Genomic DNA, 13,031 nt, shown 5'->3' with positions numbered 1-13,031 from the left:
TACAGCCATCTGTAGAGAGCTGTACATCCGTCTATAGAGAGCTATACAGCCGTGAGCTATACAGCCATCTGTAGAGAGATATACAGCCATCTGTAGAGAGATATACAGCCGTCTGTAGAGAGCTATACAGCCGTCTGTAGAGAGCTATACAGCCGTCTGTAGAGAGCTATACAGCCGTCTGTAGAGAGCTATACAGCCGTCTGTAGAGAGCTATACAGCCATCTGTAGAGAGCTATACAGCCATCTGTAGAGAGCTATACAGCCATCTGTAGAGAGCTATACAGCCATCTGTAGAGAGCTATACAGCCATCTGTAGAGAGCTATACAGCCATCTGTAGAGAGCTATACAGCCATCTGTAGCTCAGTGTAGACTTCCTCATCAGAGACATTCCACACTCATCTAGAAGGTCTAGAGCTATACAGCCATCTGTAGAGCTATATAGCCGTGAGCTATACGACCATCTGTAGAGAGCTATACAGCCATCTGTAGAGAGCTATACAGCCATCTGTAGAGAGCTATTCAGCCATCTGTAGAGAGCTATACAGCCGTGAGCTATACAGCCATCTGTAGAGAGCTATACAGCCATATAGAGAGCGACACAGTCATCTGTAGAGCTATACAGCCATCTGTAGAGAGCTATACAGCCATCTATAGAGAGCTATACAGCCATCTGTAGACAGCTATACAGCCATCTGTAGAGAGCTATACAGCCATCTGTAGCTCAGTGTAGACTTCCTCATCAGAGACATTCCACACTCATCTAGAAGGTCTAGAGCAAACAAACGATAGGTCATCTCTTCCATCTGTTTATCTCAACGTTTGAGTTGCCGTCTGTCTCTACGTCTACAGCTCCATTAGTACTCTGTCATGATCCTGACAGTTCAGCCTGTCTGCTGCCATCATTCCTGCATTGTGTTGACCGGAGGTGGTTAGTGTAATGTTGCTGTAGAGCTGTCAGCGGTTAGAGAGGATGGAGGTATTAGTGGTGACATAAGGACTGTAGGAACAATGTCTCAGAGCTGGGGATTCATTTCATATCGCAGGATGACTAACAACATCCCAGCTGAGCCCTGTGTTTTAACTGTCTGCTCAGTTTACAGCTTTTATTGACCCGCTCTCTCCCTCTCTTCTCTCTCTCCCTTCCTTCCTCTCTCTCTCTGTCTCCACCCTCCCTTCTCTCCCTCTTCCCTCCTTCCTTCCCTCTCTCCTCCCTCTTCTCTCTGTCTCCACCCTCCCTTCTCTCCCTCTTCCCTCTCCTTCCTTCCTCTCTCCTCTCCCTCTTCCTTCCCTCTCTCCTCCCTCCCTTCCTTCCCTCTCTCCTCTCCCTCTTCCTTCCCTCTCTCCTCTCCCCCTCTCTCTCTGTCTCCACCCTCCCTTCTCTCCCTCTTCTCTCTCTTTCTGTTTCTCTCCCTCTTCTCTCTCTCCCTCTTCCCTCCCTTCCTTCCCTCTCTCCTCTCCCTCTTCCCTCCCTTTCTTCCCTCCCTTCCTTCCTCTCTCCTCTCCCTCTTCTCTCTGTCTCCACCCTCCCTTCTCTCCCTCTTCTCTCTCTTTCTGTTTCTCTCCCCCTCCCTCTTCTCTCTCTGTCTCCACCCTCCCTTCTCTCCCTCTTCTCTCTCTTTCTGTTTCTCTCCCCCTCCCTCTTCTCTCTCCTCCTCTTCCTCCCTTCCTTCCCTCTCTCCTCTCCCTCTTCTCTTGCTCTCTGCCTCCCCTCCCTCCCTTCTATCTCTCTCTCCCACCCTTCCCCTGCTTTCCTCCCACCAGCCCAGTGATTTCTCCATCTCTCTGAAGGCCCAGGGGAAGAACAAGCATTTCAAGGTTCAGCTGAAGGATGGTTTGTACTGCATTGGCCAGAGGAAGTTCAGTTCTCTGGAGGACTTGGTGGATCACTACAAGAAGGCTCCCATCTTCACCAGCGAGCAGGGAGACAAGCTCTACCTGGTTAAGGCCCTGGCTGCCTCTTAAACACACTCACACACAGTACATACACTCAGAGACTTCACATCACAAGGACTTCCTATGTGCCGGGAGCCGTGATCATTCCATTAGGAAAGGGGGAGGAAGAGAGAAGTGGAGAGGGAGAAAAGGACATTGGACTCTCCTTTATGTAAATCATCCTATCTTACCCAGATCATGCGTTTACTTCTTCTAGGTCATAATGCCATCTTCTAGATATAGGCTGTTTCTGTTTATAATATATATATATATTCTTTTAAGTTTCTTTTTAAAAAAAGTGATGTTTTGAACTCAAACAACAAGGAGTCGTAGTGATGAGGCGGTTTGGTCGTTGGTCGACGATCCAGAATGTAGCCTAGCGACACATTTCAACGGACTTGTTGTGTCGATGTCGGTCTTAACTCTTTCAACGTCGTACAACAACTGGTATGTGGTGGACAATAATCCACACTTCTCCTAACTGCTCAACCTAAATAAAATGATTAAGTTACCAAAGTGTATTGATTGGTGTATTTAATTTCACCCATCATAGTTATTGATACACTATATGTACAGCAGGATGTGGACGCCCCTTCATATTAGTGGATTTGACTATTTCAGCCACACCCGTTGCTGACAGGTGTATAAAATCGAGCACACAACCATGCAATCTCCATAGACAAACATTGACAGTAGAATGAAGAGCTCAGTGACTTTCAACATGGCACCGTCAACGTGGCACCGCCAACAAGTCAGTTCATCAAATGTCTGCCCTGCTAGAGCTGCCCGGTCAACTGTATTAATGAATTAATTCAATGTTATTTTTGTGTCAAATAGCCAATTGGCAACCCATCCCTTATGGGATTAATTGACACATTACAAAAATTCACTGTGGTAATTAAATGATAATTCTTCCGGCGTTCTGCATCACATGTCGAGCGGAAAATAATGTGAGGTAGAAATCAATACATAACAGTAAATAAGGTTATCCAAAACATAATTACAGAGCAGTAAAATACTATACCTACAGTTTGTAAGTCGCTCTGGATAAGAGCGTCTGCTAAATGACTTAAATGTAAATGTAAATGTATGTGCTGTTAGTTTGAAGTGGAATTGGCTAGGAGCAACAACGGCTCAGCCGCGACGTGGTAGGCCACACAAGCTCACAGTCCGGGGCCACCAAGCGCGTTTCAATCGTCTGTTCTCGGTTGCAACACTACAGAGTTCCAAACTGCCTCTGGAAGCAACGTCAGCACAAAAACTGTTCATCGGGAGCTTCATGAAATGGTTTTCCATGGTGGAGCAGCCGCTCGCAAGCCGAATATCATCATGCGCAATGCCAAGCGTCAGCTGGAGTGGTGTAAAGCTCACCGCCATTGGACTCTGGAGCAGTGAAAACACGTTCTCTGGAGTGATGAACACACTACACCAATCTGGTAGTCTAATGGATGAATCTGGGTTTGGCGGATGTCAGGACAACGCTACCTCCCTGCATGCATAGTGCCAACTGTAAAGTTTGGTGGAGGAGGAATAATGGTCTGGGGCTGTTTTTCATGGTTCGGGTAGGGCCCTTAGTTCCAGTGAAGGGAAATCTTAACGTTACAGCATACAATGACATTCTAGATGATTCTGTGCTTCCAACTTTATGACTACAGTTGGGGAAGGCCCTTTCCTGTTTCAGCATGACAATGCCCCGTGTTGTTGGAGGATGATTTGGGTTACGGGGGAAGGCCCTTTCCTGTTTCAGCATGACAATGCCCCCGTGTTGTTGGAGGATGATTTGGAGGAGAGGAGGGAACAGGAGAGGAGAGCATTTGTTTCTGGAGCTCTGCTCTCCTCTCTGTTCTGTCTAGTTGAGGTCAGACATTAAGGGTTCAGTGAGCTACCTAGCCAGCCAACAGCAGTGATATGGTCGAGGGTTCAGTGAGATACCTAGCCAGCCAACAGCAGTGATATGGTCAGGGGGTTCAGTGAGATTCCTAGCCAGCCAACAGCAGTCATATGGTCGGGGGTTCAGTGAGATACCTAGCCAGCCAACAGCAGTGATATGGTCGGGGGTTCAGTGAGATTACTAGCCAGCCAACAGCAGTGATATGGTCGAGGGTTCAGTGAGATTCCTAGCCAGCCAACAGCAGTGATATGGTTGAGGGTTCAGTGAGATTCCTAGCCAGCCAACAGCAGTCATATGGTCGAGGGTTCAGTGAGATTCCTAGCCAGCCAACAGCAGTGATATGGTCGGGGGTTCAGTGGAGATTACTAGCCAGCCAACAGCAGTCATATGGTCGGGGGTTCAGTGAGATTACTAGCCAGCCAACAGCAGTGATATGGTCGGGGGTTCAGTGAGATTCCTAGCCAGCCAACAGCAGTGATATGGTCGGGGGGTTCAGTGAGATACCTAGCCAGCCAACAGCAGTGATATGGTCGGGGGTTCAGTGAGATTACTAGCCAGCCAACAGCAGTGATATGGTCGGGGGGTTCAGTGAGACCTAGCCAGCCAACAGCAGTGATATGGTCGGGGGTTCAGTGAGATTCCTAGCCAGCCAACAGCAGTGATATGGTCGGGGGTTCAGTGAGATACCTAGCCAGCCAACAGCAGTGATATGGTCGGGGTTCAGTGAGATTCCTAGCCAGCCAACAGCAGTCATATGGTCGGGGTTCAGTGAGACCTAGCCAGCCAACAGCAGTGATATGGTCGGGGGGTTCAGTGAGATACCTAGCCAGCCAACAGCAGTGATATGGTCGGGGTTCAGTGAGATTACTAGCCAGCCAACAGCAGTGATATGGTCGGGGGTTCAGTGAGATTCCTAGCCAGCCAACAGCAGTCATATGGCCGGGGTTCAGTGAAATACCTAGCCAGCCAACAGCAGTCATATGGCCGGGGTTCAGTGAAATACCTAGCCAGCCAACAGCAGTGATATGGTCGGGGGGTTCAGTGAGATACCTAGCCAGCCAACAGCAGTGATATGGTCGGGGGTTCAGTGAGATACCTAGCCAGCCAAAAGCAGTCATATGGTCGGGGGTTTAGTGAGCTACCCAGCCAGCCAACAACGGTAAAGATTCAGAAGGCTGGTTCCTGGTTGAGGCTGCAATGGCGTGATGATGTCTTCTCCAGCTGGGGTGAGTTGGACCGGACAGAGGGAAGATGAATGGGGAATTCCGAGGAGAGGAGGAATGGAAAATGACCCAATAAAACAAAGAGCAGAAAGAATAAAGAGCTGGAGAGGATGGAAGGGAACAGGAGGAGGGAACGGAACTGAAGGGAACAGGAGGAGGGAACGTGAGAGGAGAGGAGGAACAAGAGAGGAGAGGGAACAAGAGAGGAGAGGAGGGAACAAGAGAGGAGAGGAGGGAACGAGAGAGGAGAGGAGGGAACGAGAGAGGAGAGGAGGAACGAGAGAGGAGAGGAGGGAACGAGAGAGGAGAGGAGGGAACGGAGAGAGAGAGGAGGAACGAGAGAGGAGAGGAGGGAACGAGAGAGAGGAGAGGAGAGGAGGGAACGAGAGAAGAGCGGAGAGGAGGGAACGAGCGGAGAGGAGGGAACAAGAGAGGAGAGGCGGAGGAGGGAAGGAGAGGGGAGAGGGAGGGAACGAGAGAGGAGAGGAGGGAACGAGAGAGGAGAGGAGGGAACGAGAGAGGAGAGGAGGAGGAGAGGACGAGAGAGAGAGGAGAGGAGGGAACGAGAGAGGAGAGGCGAGGAGGGAACGAGAGAGGAGAGGCGAGGAGGGAACGAGAGAGAGAGAGGCGAGGAGGGAACGAGAGGGAGAGAGGAGGGAACGAGAGGGGAGAGGAGGGAACGAGAGGGGAGAGGAGGGAACGAGAGGGGAGAGGGGAGGGAACGAGAGGGGGAGAGGAGGGAACGAGAGGGGAGAGGAGGGAACGAGAGGGGAGAGGGGGGAACGGGAGGGGGAACGAGAGGGGAGAGGGAGGGAACGAGAGAGGAGAGGAGGGAAACGAGAGGAGAGGAGGGAACGAGAGGAGAGGAGGGACCGAGAGGAGAGGAGGGACCAAGAGAGGAGAGGAGGGGAGGGAACAAGAGGAGAGGAGGGAATAAGAGAGGAGATGATGGAACAAGAGAGGAGAGGAGGGAACAAAGAGAGGAGAAGGGGGAACGAGAGGAGAGGAGGGAACAAGAGGGTAGAGGAGGGAACAAGAGAGGAGGGAACGAGAGGAGAGGAGGGAACAAGAGAGGAGAGGAGGGAACAAGAGAGGAGAGGAGGGAACAAGAGAGGAGAGGAGGGAACAAGAGAGGAGAGGAGGGAACAAGAGAGGAAAGGAGGGAACAAGAGAGGAGAGGGGCGAACGAGGGGAGAGGAGGGAACGGGAGGGGAGCGAACGAGAGAGGAGAGGAGGGAACGAGAGAGAGAGGGGGGGATCAAGAGGGAGAGGGGGAACAAGAGGGGAGAGGAGGGACCGGGAGGGGGAGAGGGGGAACAAGAGGGGAGAGGGAGGGAACAAGAGAGGAGAGGAGGGAACAAGAGAGGAGAGGAGGGAACAAGAGGGGAGAGGAGGGAACAAGAGGGGAGAGGAGGGAACAAGAGGGGAGATGATTGAACAAGAGAGGAGATGATTGAACAAGAGAGGAGAGGAGGGAACAGGAGAGGATGGAACGAGGGGAGTGGATGGAACGAGGGGAGAGGATGGAAACGAGGGGAGAGGAGGGAACGAGGGGAGAGGAGGGAACGAGAGGAGAGGAGGGAACGAGAGGAGAGGAGGGAACGAGAGGAGAGGAGGGAACGAGAGGAGAGGAGGGAACGAGAGGAGAGGAGGGAACGAGAGGAGAGGAGGGAACAAGAGAGGAGAGGAGGGAACAAGAGAGGAGAGGAGGGAACAAGAGAGGAGAGGAGGGAACAAGAGAGGAGAGGAGGGCACAAGAGAGGAGAGGAGGGAACAAGAGGGGACTGAACGGGAGGGGAGAGGAGGGAACGGGAGGGGAGAGGAGGGAACAAGAGGGGAGAGAAGGGAACAAGAGGGGAGAGGAGGGAACGGGAGGGGAGAGGGGGAACAAGAGGGAGAGGAGGGAACGGGAGGGGAGAGGGGGCAACAAGAGGGGAGAGGAGGGAACAAGAGGGGAGAGGAGGGAACAAGAGGGGAGAGGAGGGAACAAGAGGGAGAGGAGGGAACAAGAGAGGAGAGGAGGGAACAAGAGGGGAGAGGAGGGAACAAGAGGGGAGAGGAGGGAACGGGAGGGGGAGAGGGGGGAACAAGAGGGGAGAGGAGGGAACAAGAGGGGAGAGGAGGGAACAAGAGGGGAGAGGAGGGAACAAGAGGGGAGAGGAGGGAACGGGAGGGGAGAGAGGAGGGAACGGGAGGGAGAGGAGGGAACGGGAGGGAGAGGAGGGAACGGGAGGGGAGAGGAGGGAACGGGAGGGGAGAGGAGGGAACAAGAGGGGGAGAGGAGGGAACAAGAGGGAGAGGAGGGAACAAGAGGGAGAGGAGGGAACAAGAGGGAGAGGAGAGGAGGGAACAAGAGGGGAGAGGAGAGGAGGGAACAAGAGGAGGGGAGAGGAGGGAACAAGAGGGGAGAGGAGGAACAAGAGGGGAGAGGAGGGAACAAGAGAAGAGAGGAGAGGAGGGAACGGGAGAGGAGAGGAGGGGAGGGAACAAGAGGGGGCGGAGTTGTCTGGAGAGGGGCGGAGTTGTCTGGAGAGGGTACAGGGAGTTTTGGGTTACAGGCCATCTACAAAAGCCTCGTCTTTCATAAGAAGTTTCCTCCCTGTGCTTTGCCTCTGTCTTCAGTGTGATACATTGTCTTGAAAAGTGACAACTAACTCTGTACTTAGATTTAAAGAATGACCAGGATGTTTAACTTCAATGCTTAGGCTGGTCCCAGGTCTGTCTGCTATCATGCCAAACAATGACCATAATAGATGGCAAGACGGCACAAACAGAGGTTTCGTGTCCTCGTGCCACCCCGTCCGTCCCCTGTGCTTCCCTCTAGCCTGTCATAGCAGTGTATTATCGGTACGGTTCTGATTTGGTAGAGATATTGAACTGATGATGGCCTCAACATGGCGCTTCTCAGAACGTCCTCTTACATCAGACAGATCGCTTTGCTTTTGGTTGAAATGCGAGTTTAACATTTTAACCTCTGTCAACAAAAAATATGTCATGCTAAATACTGTGTGGTTTGTATCAAGTAACATTAAACTCCAGCTGATGATCAAGATGTGTCCCAAATGGTTCCCTATTCCCTACATAGTGCACTACTTTAGACCGGGCCCCGTTGGAGTTTGGTCAAAAGTTATGATCCAAAAGGAAAACGTGCTCCTCGATCCTACTGCTCCTTGATCTACTGCTCCTCGATGCTACTGCTCCTCGAGCTACTGCTCCTCGATCATACTGCTCCTCGATGCTACTGCTCCTCGAGCTACTGCTCGATCATACTGCTCCTCGATCTACTGCTCCTCGATCCTGCTGCCCTCGATCCTACTGCTCCTCGATCCTACTGCTCCTCGATCCTAATGCTCCTCGATCTAATGCTCCTCGATCCTCCTGCTCCTCGATCCTCCTGCTCCTCGAAGCTACTGCTCCTCGAAGCTACTGCTCCTCGATCCTACTGCTCCTCGAATCTACTGCTCCTCTAAATACTGCTCCTCTAAATACTGCTCCTCGATCCTACTGCTCCTCTAAATACTCCTCCTCGATCCTACTGCTCCTCGATCCTACTGCTCGATCCTACTGCTCCTCGATCCTACTGCTCCTCGATCCTACTGCTCCACGATCCTACTGCTCCTCGAATCTACTGCTCCTCGATCTACTGCTCCTCGATCCTACTGCTCCTCGATCTTACTGCTCCTCGAACTACTGCTCCTCGAATCTACTGCTCCTCGATCCTACTGCTCCTCGATCTACTGCTCCTCGATCTACTGCTCCTCGATCTACTGCTCCTCGATCCTACTGCTCCTCGATCCTACTGCGCCTCAATCCTACTGCTCCTCGAAACTACTGCTCCTCGATCCTACTGCTCCTCGATCCTACTGCTCCTCGTAACTATTGCTCCTCGATCCTACTGCTACTCGATCCTACTCAGAGATGTTTTGTGAATACAAGCCTCGATCTACTGCTCAGCTTGGCAGTGCTAGAACATTCACCAACCCCAGTGGGATGACAGCTATCAATGACACAGCCACACTGGTATGTGTATAATCCTCTCCCTTATTTTATAAAAATGTATTTCATATTTCAATACTGATGTAAAAGTATTCACTTTTCTGGTTGGTTGGTTGGTTGAGCCACTTCAATGTATTTTAAATGTTCCAATAGAATTGTCTTTCTGTCTCCCTGCATGTTACAGGGCCAATGCCCACCAATGGAGACTGCCCTATAGGATTGGGGTTCATTCAGGAAGTCTAATGAAATTCCAAATCAATCATTAAAAAAAACAAACATTTATGTTCAATAATTTCTTTATTAATTAACTGAAAATGAAATGCTATTTATTTAATTCTTTTTTTTTTTTTACATTTTTGAATTTTAAATTCAAATAGCTTCGTAACTTCAATTCAAATGGAGCCCAACCCTGTTGCACAAGCAGAGCCTTACTACTGTAAAGATCCAGTTTAAAATCTGCTTCAAAACACCAAATGTCATCATCATCAACAGAGTCCAGTATCAACTCCAACTTTACAATTTATATTTTTTTGTTCTTCAGAGTTAGTTTGTCGAAACTGCTTCTGGATGGGTATTTATTGTATTTTCTAGCAAGGTTTACTTGAATTGGATGTGTCTGAGGATACTGTATAAACTGAGGTGGACTTGGTGGGTGTGTGTGGGAGGGTGTGTATGTATGGGAGGGTGTGTGTGTATGTATGGGAGGGTGTGTGTGTGTGTATGGGAGGGTGTGTGTGTGTGTATGGGAGGGTGTGTGTGTGTGTGTGTATGTATGGGAGGGTGTGTGTGTATGGGGAGGGTGTGTGTGTGTGTGTATGAGGGTGTGTGTATGTGTATGGGAGGGCGGTGTGTGTATGGGAGGGTGGTGTGTGTGTGTATGAGTGGGTGTATGGGAGGGGGGTGTGTGTTAGGGTGTGTGTGGGGGGGGGGTGCGTGTGTGGGAGGGGTGCGTGTGTGGGAGGGGTGCGTGTGTGGAAGGGGTGCGTGTGTGGGAGGGGTGTGTGTATGGGAGGGTGTGTGTGTGGGGAGGGTGTGCGTGTGTGGGAGGGGTGCGTGTGGGGAGGGGTGCGTGTGTGGAGGGTGCGTGTGTGGGAGGGGTGTGTATGGGAGGGTGTGTGTGTGTGGGAGGGTGTGTGATATGGGGGGGGGGTGTATGGGAGGGTGTATGTGTGTGTATGGAAGGGTGTGTGTGTGTACAGTATGTGAGAGAGCGATATGATACAGACAGTAGAGTGGACTGGGATGTGCTGTGAAAAGTAATGATTTATACAGTTTATGGAGAGGATCTTGTGTCTGGCGCAAACCCAACACCTCTCATCACCCCGAGTATATCATCCCCACAGTGAAGCATGGTGGTGGCAGCATCATGCTGTGGGGATGTTTGGGATCGGCAGGGACTGGGAAACTGGTCAGAATTGAAGGAATGATGGTTGGCGCTAAATACAGGGAAATTCTTGATGGAAACATGTTTCAGTCTTCCAGAGATTTGAGACTGGGACGGAGGTTCACCTTCCAGCAGGACAATGTCTCTAAGCATACTGCTAAAGCACCACTCGAGTGGTTTAAGGGGAAATATTTAAATGTCTTGGAATGGCCTAGTCAAAGCCCAGACCTCAATCCAATTGTGAATCTGTGGTATGACTTAAAGATTGCTGTACACCAGCGGAACCCATCCAACTTGAAGAAACTGGAGCAGTTTTGCCTTGAAGAATGGGGGAAAAATCCCAGTGGCTAGATGTGCCAAGCTTATAGAGACAAGAGACTTGCAGCTGTGAAAGGTGTCTCTACAAAGTATTGATTTCGAGGGGGTGAATAGTTATGCACGCTCAAGTGTTTTGTTTGTTTCCTATAACAAATATTGGCTACCACAGCATTCTGCAGCAATACGCCATCCCATCTGGTTTGGGCTTAGTGGGACTATCATTTGTTTTTCAGCAGGACGATGACCCAACACACCTACAGGCTGTGTAAGAGCTATTTTACCAAGAAGGATAGTGATGGAGTGCTGCATCAGATGACCTGGCCTCCACAATCACAAGACCTCAACCAAATTGAGATGGTTTGGGATGAGTCTGACTGCAGAGTGAAGGAAAAGCAGCCAACAAGTGCTCAGCTTATGTGGGAACTCCTTCAGTAGTGTTGTAAAAGCATTCCAGGAGAAGCTGGTTGAGAGAATGCCAATAGTGTGAAAAGCTGTCAAGGCAAAGAATGGCTATTTGAAGAATCTCAAATTCTTTAATATATTTTGATATGTGTTAACATTTTTTTGGTTCCTACTTGATTCCATATGTGTTATTTCATAGTTGTCTTCACTATTATTCTACAATGTAGAAAATAAATGAAACCCCTTGAATGAGTCGGCGTTGTAAAACCTTTGACCAGCGGTATATATGGAATATGTATATAAATATATGGAATAGAAAGATACCATTAACTGGAACACTGCTGCTGATAGACCACTCATTTATCTGTCTAACATGTTGTACTGTGCAGTTCTACCATCTAGTGGCCAGCTATAGTAGTGAACGTTCCTCTGGTGGTTTGGACAGAAGTCCATGACATGAACTACAACAAAATGGGAATGAAGGAAATAAAGAATTGACTCAAACTTAGTTTATTTCAAATCATCCTTTGAAAGGAACTCTAACAACATTTTACTATTAACTTTTAAAATGGACAAATTCAATCCACACATATTTTCCACAGCAGGAAATGTTTAATGCGTAAATGTATGAAAGGCTTGAAACACATTTTAAAAGGCCAAAGTCCCATTTTTAAAACCAACTGTGTGGATGAATAGAATCTGACAGTAGCCAGCAACACAAGCCAGTCTGTTGTCATTATGTAACCTGGAGTGAATCAGGCCAAGCCTCACAGGGTCTTACAGTAGGCAGCCTGGGTCTGTTCCGGACTGGGCCACAACAGAACAGCCTGGGTCTGTTCCGGACTGGGCCACAACAGAACAGCAGAAACCCTCCCTAGCTCTGGACCCTGTTAGACGTATCCACAAAGCGTCTTAGTTTAGTGCTTTGGATTAAAATGATTCAGATTGTTAGGGAGAGAGGTTATCCTCAGCAAGGATCCTAGACCAGTACCAAAGACCTGATCCTCCTCAGACCAGTACTACTCTTAAAGAACAGCTTTGTAGAACAGAGAGACTCAGAAACAACAGTAGAACTCCTCAGAACCAACAGTAGAACAGAGAGGTTATCCTCCTCAGAACCAACAGTAGAACAGAGAGAGGTTATCCTCCTCAGAACCAACAGTAGAACAGAGAGAGGTTATCCTCCTCAGAACCAACAGTAGAACAGAGAGGTTATCCTCAGGTTAACAGAGAGAGAGTTATCCTCCTCAGAACCAACAGTAGAACAGAGAGGTTATCCTCAGAAACAGTAGAACAGTATCCTCCTCAGAACCAACAGAACAGAGGTTATCCTCAGAACCAACAGTAGAACAGAGATGTTATCCTCCTCAGAACCAGAACCAGTAGAACAGAGAGGTTATCCTCCTCAGAACCAACAGTAGAACAGAGAGGTTATCCTCCTCAGAACCAACAGTAGAACAGAGAGAGGTTATCCTCCTCAGAACCAACAGTAGAACAGAGAGGTTATCCTCCTCAGAACCAACAGTAGAACAGAGAGAGGTTATCCTCAGAACCAACAGTAGAACAGAGAACAGAGAGTTATCCTCCTCAGAACCAACAGTAGAACAGAGAGATCCTCCAGAACCAACAGTTATCCTCCTCAGAACCAACAGTAGAACAGAGAGAGAGTTATCCTCCTCAGAACCAACAGTAGAACAGAGAGAGTAGAACAGAGAGGTTATCCTCCTCAGAACCAACAGTAGAACAGAGATCCTCCTCAGAACCAACAGTAGAACAGAGAGAGAGGTTATCCTCCTCAGAACCAACAGTAGAACAGAGAGGTTATCCTCCTCAGAACCAACAGTAGAACAGAGGTTAGAGGTTATCCTCCTCAGAACCAACAGT

At 49.4% G+C, this 13,031-nt stretch overlaps 1 pseudogene; it reads left to right on the top strand.

The window, feature by feature from the left end:
* The window catches only part of LOC135530747 (SH2/SH3 adapter protein Nck1-like), a 54,625-nt pseudogene extending 52,198 nt beyond the window's left edge, over nucleotides 1-2,427 (top strand).
* Nucleotides 2,428-13,031: the final 10,604 nt, after the last annotated feature.

Source organism: Oncorhynchus masou, unplaced genomic scaffold (assembly GCF_036934945.1).
Source record: "Oncorhynchus masou masou isolate Uvic2021 unplaced genomic scaffold, UVic_Omas_1.1 unplaced_scaffold_1411, whole genome shotgun sequence".
Lineage (NCBI taxonomy): Eukaryota > Metazoa > Chordata > Actinopteri > Salmoniformes > Salmonidae > Oncorhynchus > Oncorhynchus masou.
Note: the sequence above shows the minus strand (reverse complement) of the source record. Positions and strands in the feature narration are given on the sequence as shown.